General features: G+C 34.1%; 1 long non-coding RNA gene across 1 annotated transcript in view; it reads right to left on the reverse strand.

Annotated features, from left to right (window-relative positions):
• LOC148127361 (uncharacterized) overlaps positions 1 to 1143 on the reverse strand; it is a 54105-nt gene extending 52962 nt beyond the window's left edge. Inside the window, exon 1 of the long non-coding RNA XR_015741508.1 lies at positions 1069 to 1143. This is a non-coding gene — a long non-coding RNA (uncharacterized LOC148127361). The remainder of the gene's footprint in view (positions 1 to 1068) is intronic.
• Between the last annotated feature and the right edge of the window lie 6332 nt (positions 1144 to 7475).

The following is a 7475-nucleotide window of genomic DNA, read 5'->3' on the forward strand; positions in this document are numbered from 1 at the left end:
CTGTGTCAAATAATATTTTGTAATACTATGAATAATGTTATATGCCTAATTGTGAAAGAGTTCTGAATGGAGCAGAAGGTAACTATATCAGATATTCGTCACATTTTTATCCTGTCCTTTCTCAAGGAGTGCATACATTACTTCCTCACCTATTTCTACTTTGAACTTACCACTATGAGTTTTTTATGGTGCCAGTGGCCCTACGTCAAGGATGTCAAACTCAAGCCCATGGGCTGGATCTAGCCCGTGGGGTGCTTAGATCTGTGTACAGCTGTCCCAAGCTCCTTTTTCTCTAGCAGAGTGCTCGGGCCATCACAGGCACCCCCTGCATGAGTGATGTCAAGTTGGCTATGCCTATCTTCACCATGTCCACCGGGTCCCGTGAAGTCAAACACAACCCTGATGCAGCCCTCAATGAAATCGAGTTTGACACCCCTGCCCTACATTATTCAGTTAGCTTCATTAATGAGGAATATAAACTGAGCTTCTCCAATCCTAATTTATTCCTAAAAGACTGTTTCATATATCACAAATACGAAGCAATAATAGATTAGCTAAATTACAATTTCTTGAGTTCAGACAACAAAGTATGCAGTTGTTTATAAATTACAGCAGCTGGCTGGTTTCACACAATACAGGCATGAAGAACAGACAAACCTTAACAAAACAGAGAAAAGAGTTTCCATTTGTCTGAGAAAACATAATTCCATTATGTATATTTCAAAGACCCCTGTATTACAAGTCTATAAGTGAAACAACAAACACTATAAAATATGAACAACTTAAATCAAATTATATTCCTAAGTAAATGGAAATTTGACTATTTCAGTAAACCATGCATAAAACTCTTAAGATCAACCCTATGGGGGTTGCATAAGAAATGTTATTTCTACTTTGTATATAATGAGTCCTGTTGTAATCACACGCATAAAATCATGGAATCAAGCTTTTCTCCCAGCACTATGCTTAAGCTTATGTAACATCTTTAAATCAGCATGCCTCATCTGTGACTTATTTTAACAACTATATGCATTCCAGTATAAGATTAAACATTTCATTCATACTTACCAACACAAATTTCCATTCTTTCTTTTTATACTTTCTACTTTTTTTGCCTCATCTCTATTGAGCACACCATGGGAGACTGAAAGAATTTAATGTTGATTGCAGTAATAAGAAGTATCCATGGTAATATAAGACCACTGTTGAATGACAAAGACTGGAATTTATGCTTGGAATGTTAATACAGAATGGATACATAAACCATTACCTAAAAGAACACATACAGTTTACAAGAATCTAGGAACAATAATAACACTTAGACTTATGAACCGTTTCATAAGGTGAAATGGGTGAAGAGAAATGGAAGGAACTGGAAATGTTGAATCTTCAAAAATGCAAATTGAGATATGATATGATAGTATTCTTCAAGACCTGAGCAGAGGCCACATAGAAAAAGGTCAAGATCTATTTTCGGTTGTCACAAAGACCAGCATTTGGTTTTAAGTGATAGTTTCTAGTTTAATAATAGAAAAAAAATAGCGATAAGGAAAGTTCAAGTGTGGAACCAATTATTCAGACAAGTTATAGACTCACCGTTGCTAGAATTCTTTAAGCAGATTTTGACCAATTGTTTTCATAGACATTTTAAATTGGATTCCTGCATAAAGCAGGAGATAGGTTTAATTTTCCAAATGGACAAGTCTTCTATAACCATGATAGAAAGATCAATGTATGTTACACAATTTTGAAATTCAATTCTTCTTGTGGTGTAATCAGAAAACAAAGAAACAAATTCTGCTGTATCTTTATAAGCTTGTTTTCTCAAGGTCAGGTATTTGGCAAGTTGTGTTCACTTGGTATTACAATAATTCCTATGAAAATTATGTAAAGGATATATTCTCATATGTATTGGTGGATTAAAATCATCATTTCCAATATCAGCCTGAGTGCTTATCATATAGCTATTATGTGCAAATATCAAGTGTAAAAGGTAGATTAGAAATTGCTGTGGACTGTCTGCATGTGACTCACAATAATAAATTGTTAACAGGGCTTTGAAGTTTAGTTTTGTTGTCGGATTTATCTGTTAACTTTATTTTTAATAGTAGATAGATGTTAAGTCAAATTAGCTGGGCAGTAAGGCTGTAAAAGTTTATAAATAGATCTGTTTTGCAAGGTTGGCGGACTATTATTGTTAAAATATATTCAAATGGGGGTGTAAAACTCATGGCATCACGGTGACATCATGTGATGTATCGGGACTTTCCCCCCCTTTGCTAAACTGGGCTTGGGTGTGGCCAGCATGTGACGCATCTGGCCTGAGGCCCAGGAGCTTGACAGCCCTGAACTAGGGGGAGGATTTATGTGTATGTTTGGTTTTTTTTCTTTTTCTTTTATTTTCAATGCATACATTTTGTCTTGTCTAGTTTTACTTTCTTATTGTTTCCTTTTTGTTGAAGTTTGCATTTTAACTTTGGAAATACAATTATTATAGAATATTGATTGGTTATTTGGGTAAAAATTAGAACATGTAAGAAGGTAAAGGGAATAAAGATCAATACATTAATAAGGCATTAAAAACTCAATAGAAAAAGTCTAGAACTACATAATATTGGACTACGTAATATCAAAAATTATTTCTATGTATGAAAAGCCGAAGGTTAATGATCTGGCTAGCACACGGTAGGAGAAGAGATATAATGGCAAAAGTCAAAAGGAGTTTGGTAGCATCTTTTCCAATTGTTTTCTTGCATTTCAGTGCACTTGATCAGATGCAGCTTTTGACTTGACTAAGGTGAGCCATGTCCAGCTTCAGTCTTCCAAAAATACTGCAGAAATATATAATACATATTGAGATATTAGTTATTTGATCATATCTTTGCTCATATTTTTAGTTTGGGAAAATGAATTTTGAAAAGACTTAGAAATGTAATAGCTTTTCAGTTCTGCAGTAGAAAATTATCTTTCTTAAAACTGGCGTAAGTATCCCATTTGACAAAAAAATTCAAACAGAGTGGTCATGATTTGAAGATTGGAATTTTCCATCAACAAGAAACAATTTCTTATTCAGTATAAGTTTCTGTATTGTATAGTTTATCCATATTATAAAAATGTTGGAATTTCATTTTTAAAAACAAAGAAACAAAACATTTTAATGTACAATAGTATTCATTGAAATTTTTTTGGGAATGTCAAAAACCAAATAATTCACAGTCCTACTTAGGTACATAGTTTAGTTCCATTACAGATTTATGTATAGGAATATTGATTCAGTTTAAAATAAATTTACCTTAGTATTCTTGTTTAGCTTCCATAGTTCATTTTTGCACAAATCACCAGGTATCATTAAGAAACATTTTATTTTTTACATGGAAATATCAACATTTCATCAAAGCAAACAAAATCCTTTACTTTTAAATCGTGACCCTAGTGACCCATCTAGCCTGGCAGTTGTGCCAAATCCATCAGTATATCCCATGCAGCAGCATCTACAGGAAGCATAAAAGAAGTCAAGATGACAGCAGCAACATGCAATGGAAGCATATCTCATGTACATTACTTTCTAGCCAATGTTCACTTGTGTCTTTTTGTGCCTTACAATCTGTTTATATAAAATACTGAGAAGATGGAATTTGGAAATTGTCTTCCTTCCTTCCTTCCTTCCTTCCTTCCTTCCTTCCTTCCTTCCTTCCTTCCTTCCTTCCTTCCTTCCTTCCTTCCTTCCTTCCTTCCTTCTAACCTTCACCAGTCATCCACTAGAAGAAACTCTTGGACTGTGAACTAAATCAAACACAATATAAGAAAACAACTACTTAAAATGATAATATTGAAGCCCAAATAAAACTCATATCAATTCACCAACCATCCCATTCTAGGTCTAATAAATCCTAACCTCAGTGCCCTGGGAGAGAAACTGGGTGTTCACTGCTTTCCTGAAGGCCAACAATGTTGAGGCTATCAGTATCTATAGGGGGAGGCTGTTGTTTCATGGCAAGCGTTATAACAGGTACATTTCCAAAGCACCATAGGTAACACCAGTTCACTGGAAAAGGGAAACTTGGATCCTAGCCATTGTACAAAAAAAAAATAAAAAATTATTAGGACAGGTAGGAACTCTAAAGAAGTTATTCTGCAAGTAATTTGACCCCATCCCATATAGAGTATTAAAGGGGAAAACCGCTACCCTGAATTATTTCTGAAAGCCTGCTGGGGACTAGTGTAATTCACACAATAGCAGTTGCATGAGTGTATTGAGGTGTATCCAGTAAAATGCACACCTGTTTTACTTGGAACCTTCTCCATCCTTAGCAGTTGAAAAGCTAAGGTCAGTAACCTTATTAGATTTTTATCTTTTCTGAGGTCCACAACAATATTTATTTTCCATCTTCTTATTGTCATTGTCCTTTGACTTGTTCCAATTTCCTTTTTCCATCAGCTGAATTTCAAGACTTTCTAGCACATTTACTCTCATGTATTGAAATAGTGTCCTTCAGACTAGAGTTAGTTCAACATTTGGAAAAAAGAGGAAAAAAGATACTATACTAATAGTGGCTGCATGTAGGCATATTTTGTATACTATCTCGACATGTATCTGACTCAGTTCTACTCTAATTTATATTAATCTAACTGTAGACAATGGATTTTAAGTAGCTGGAATAGCTGTGCATCTTATAAGTACAGTGTCTGGAGTTTGGAGATGGTTACTTTCATAGGCTTTGCTCTTTTATTGCAGGTAAAAGAAAAAGGCATTAGACCTTTAGCTTTTCCCAGTCCTGTTTTAGAGACCGATAGCCTTTGCTGTAATAAGCAAAGAAATTAAATTAGTCAGCCTTTTAATAAATGTATGCAATGTCTTGATAACAAGATTTGGGAGACAGAATTAGATTTCCCTATATTAACTGGGCAAAGGCGTGAGGAAAGGACATTTATAAAGGTTGAACTCATTCCAAAAATTGTAGCATTTTTGCAATGGAATCTGATAAGAAAGATCAACTCTTCTGGTGACCTTTAAATATTAGAATGACATAAGAAACTATTATATTAAATATTAGATTTGAAATAAACTCTTTTCTGTTGGATAAAACCTCACCCATTTATTTTATGGTTATTAGCATTAACAGGAGATCTAGGCTATCTCAGAGGTATTCAGGGTCCGAACTTGACCAGTTAATTCAGGTAAATCTAATTCTGTCTCCCAAATCTTGTTATCAAGACAGCAGTTTTGAGGGAGGGAGAAAAAACTGAAAATACTGTGAAGAGGAAGGTGACAGTTGAAATTGGGAAGGTAGGAAATTGGGAAGTTGGGAATAGAAATGACAATTTTATAAATGGATAGATGCAACTAATAAGTAGCTAAAAATAGAATCTCTTACAAAAGATGAGAAAAGGAACTTAAGATTTATATATTGAAGCATAATATACATGCCTAGAGTACCACATACAGAGTGAGAGAAAAGGAAAGAAAGACAGAACCATACTCGTAGTTTGTCAGAAGCTGATCTTCACATTGACAAAGGTTGTTCATATCTACAATAAAGAATCTTATCTACTCAAAGTGAGTATTATACTTTCAATGGCTTTCCCAGTAAGAATGTCAAACTTCAGAGAAAAAATTATTGTGGAAGGTTAGGGACAACCTGGCAACAGTACTCTTTTCATTGGAAGACCATCATCTTCTCTATTATAATGAGAATGTAAACTAGTAGCCTGAAATAGTATAAAAGATCCTCAATTAATCCAATAATCTTAACTTGGGGAACTATACAGCTTTTCATGTTATCTAAGAATGTAAAAAAGGAATAATAAATACAAAGAAATGTGAAAGTTTGGCTCTGAAGTAGTGATTGTATGAAGAGAAGCATTGTCCATGGATAAAACAATTCAAATAAAATTTAATAATTTAGCAAAGGCTCAGATTCAATGAGTTTAGACTTGAAAGTAGAAGCGGTACCAGCAGTATAAGCAGCCTATGGTTTATTGCCCAAAACTAGTATGATCAGGATTATTTCTCTATATTAATTAAATTATATTTCTTTCCTCACATCAGATAGCACTTGATGTTTACAGTGTGGACCTCCTTCCCAGAATCATTTGATTGAGCTGGATGCATTACCAAATCAAATTATTTGATGACTGTAGAAATACTTTGTTTTACTGAGATTTAACAGGGACCTTGGAGATCTTCTAGTCCAACCCCCTGCTCAAGCAGGAAACTGCATACCATTTCAGACAAATGGTTGTCCATCTTCTTTCTTAAAACCTACAGTGGTGGACCACCCGCAATTTCTGAAGGCAAGCTATTCCAACTGATTGTTCTAACTGTCAATATATTTCTCCTTATTTTCAGGTTGTTTTTTCCCTTGTTACCACTAAAGGTACCACTTTGATAGGAAAGTTACAGCTTCTGCACACCTTTGGCATATAACCATCCTGGCCTCATGACCAGGGAAAATGTTTTCAGACAACACTGGCTCCTTCAGAAACAGAGATGCAACACTCTAGAGTTTGACACAACTGGACAGTGAATCTTTACCTTTTACCTCTCCTTTATTAGTGACAGCTGATTAGTAATAGTGACAGATAGTGAGTTTCCTTGACTTATGACAGTTTCTTTGTAGCTCTGTGGTATCATATGTTTTACAATTAAATGCTTTCTGAATGTTACACTAAATGTCTTGCTCTAAAGATCAGGAGGAGTTACCAAGTCCATAAACCATATCCTGATAGTCTTCTCTGTACTAATTGATATTTTGCCTGTGGCACAGTTCTTTTCAATTATAGATACAAAGGGTAGGTGGCTGTTTTCTGTTCTCTAAAGAATTATTCTCAGGTACACAATAGCAAGAGGCAGATGGTATTAAAACTGCACTGGCTTCCATCCTACAGACTGTGTCTCTTTTGTGTGTGGAAATAACAGGTTTAATTTTGCAGGCCTGAATGAAATCTTCTGTCATATGTGTCACAGATAAGCTGCTCTTATGTGATCTTCAGATTTTAGCTTTAAAACAAAGAGTAATCTACTAAAATGGAAGGAAATTGAGGAATATATAATAATAAAATAATCATGATTCTTTCTAGGAACAACTATCCATACTATCAATGAATGGACATTTACAAATTAATTCACAAATATATTATTGATGTTAGTGTCTTATTTAGTGCTCTGCCAAACATTTCTCTTTTTTATTTAAGTTTTTATTGGTTTTTAAAAACAAACATAAACAAACAAAACATAAAAACATCAAGCAATCTTCCATATGTATACATACAGTGTGCTGGTTGGTTTACAAATTGTTTTGTGCTTCCATTTCGTAGTCTTCAGTTACAATTACATTGCATATAATCTCGTATTTTCAATCAAAAATTAAATACCTTAGTATCATTATTAATCAATCATTTGACTATACTTTTATTCATTCATGTTTAACAAGATAATCATAATTTACCTAGTTTTTTTTAAAAAAAACAGTTCA

This window comes from Pseudonaja textilis, chromosome 2 (genome assembly GCF_049901715.1).
Source record: "Pseudonaja textilis isolate UNSWEBS1 chromosome 2, rPseTex1.2, whole genome shotgun sequence".
In the NCBI taxonomy this organism is placed as follows: Eukaryota; Metazoa; Chordata; class Lepidosauria; order Squamata; family Elapidae; genus Pseudonaja; species Pseudonaja textilis.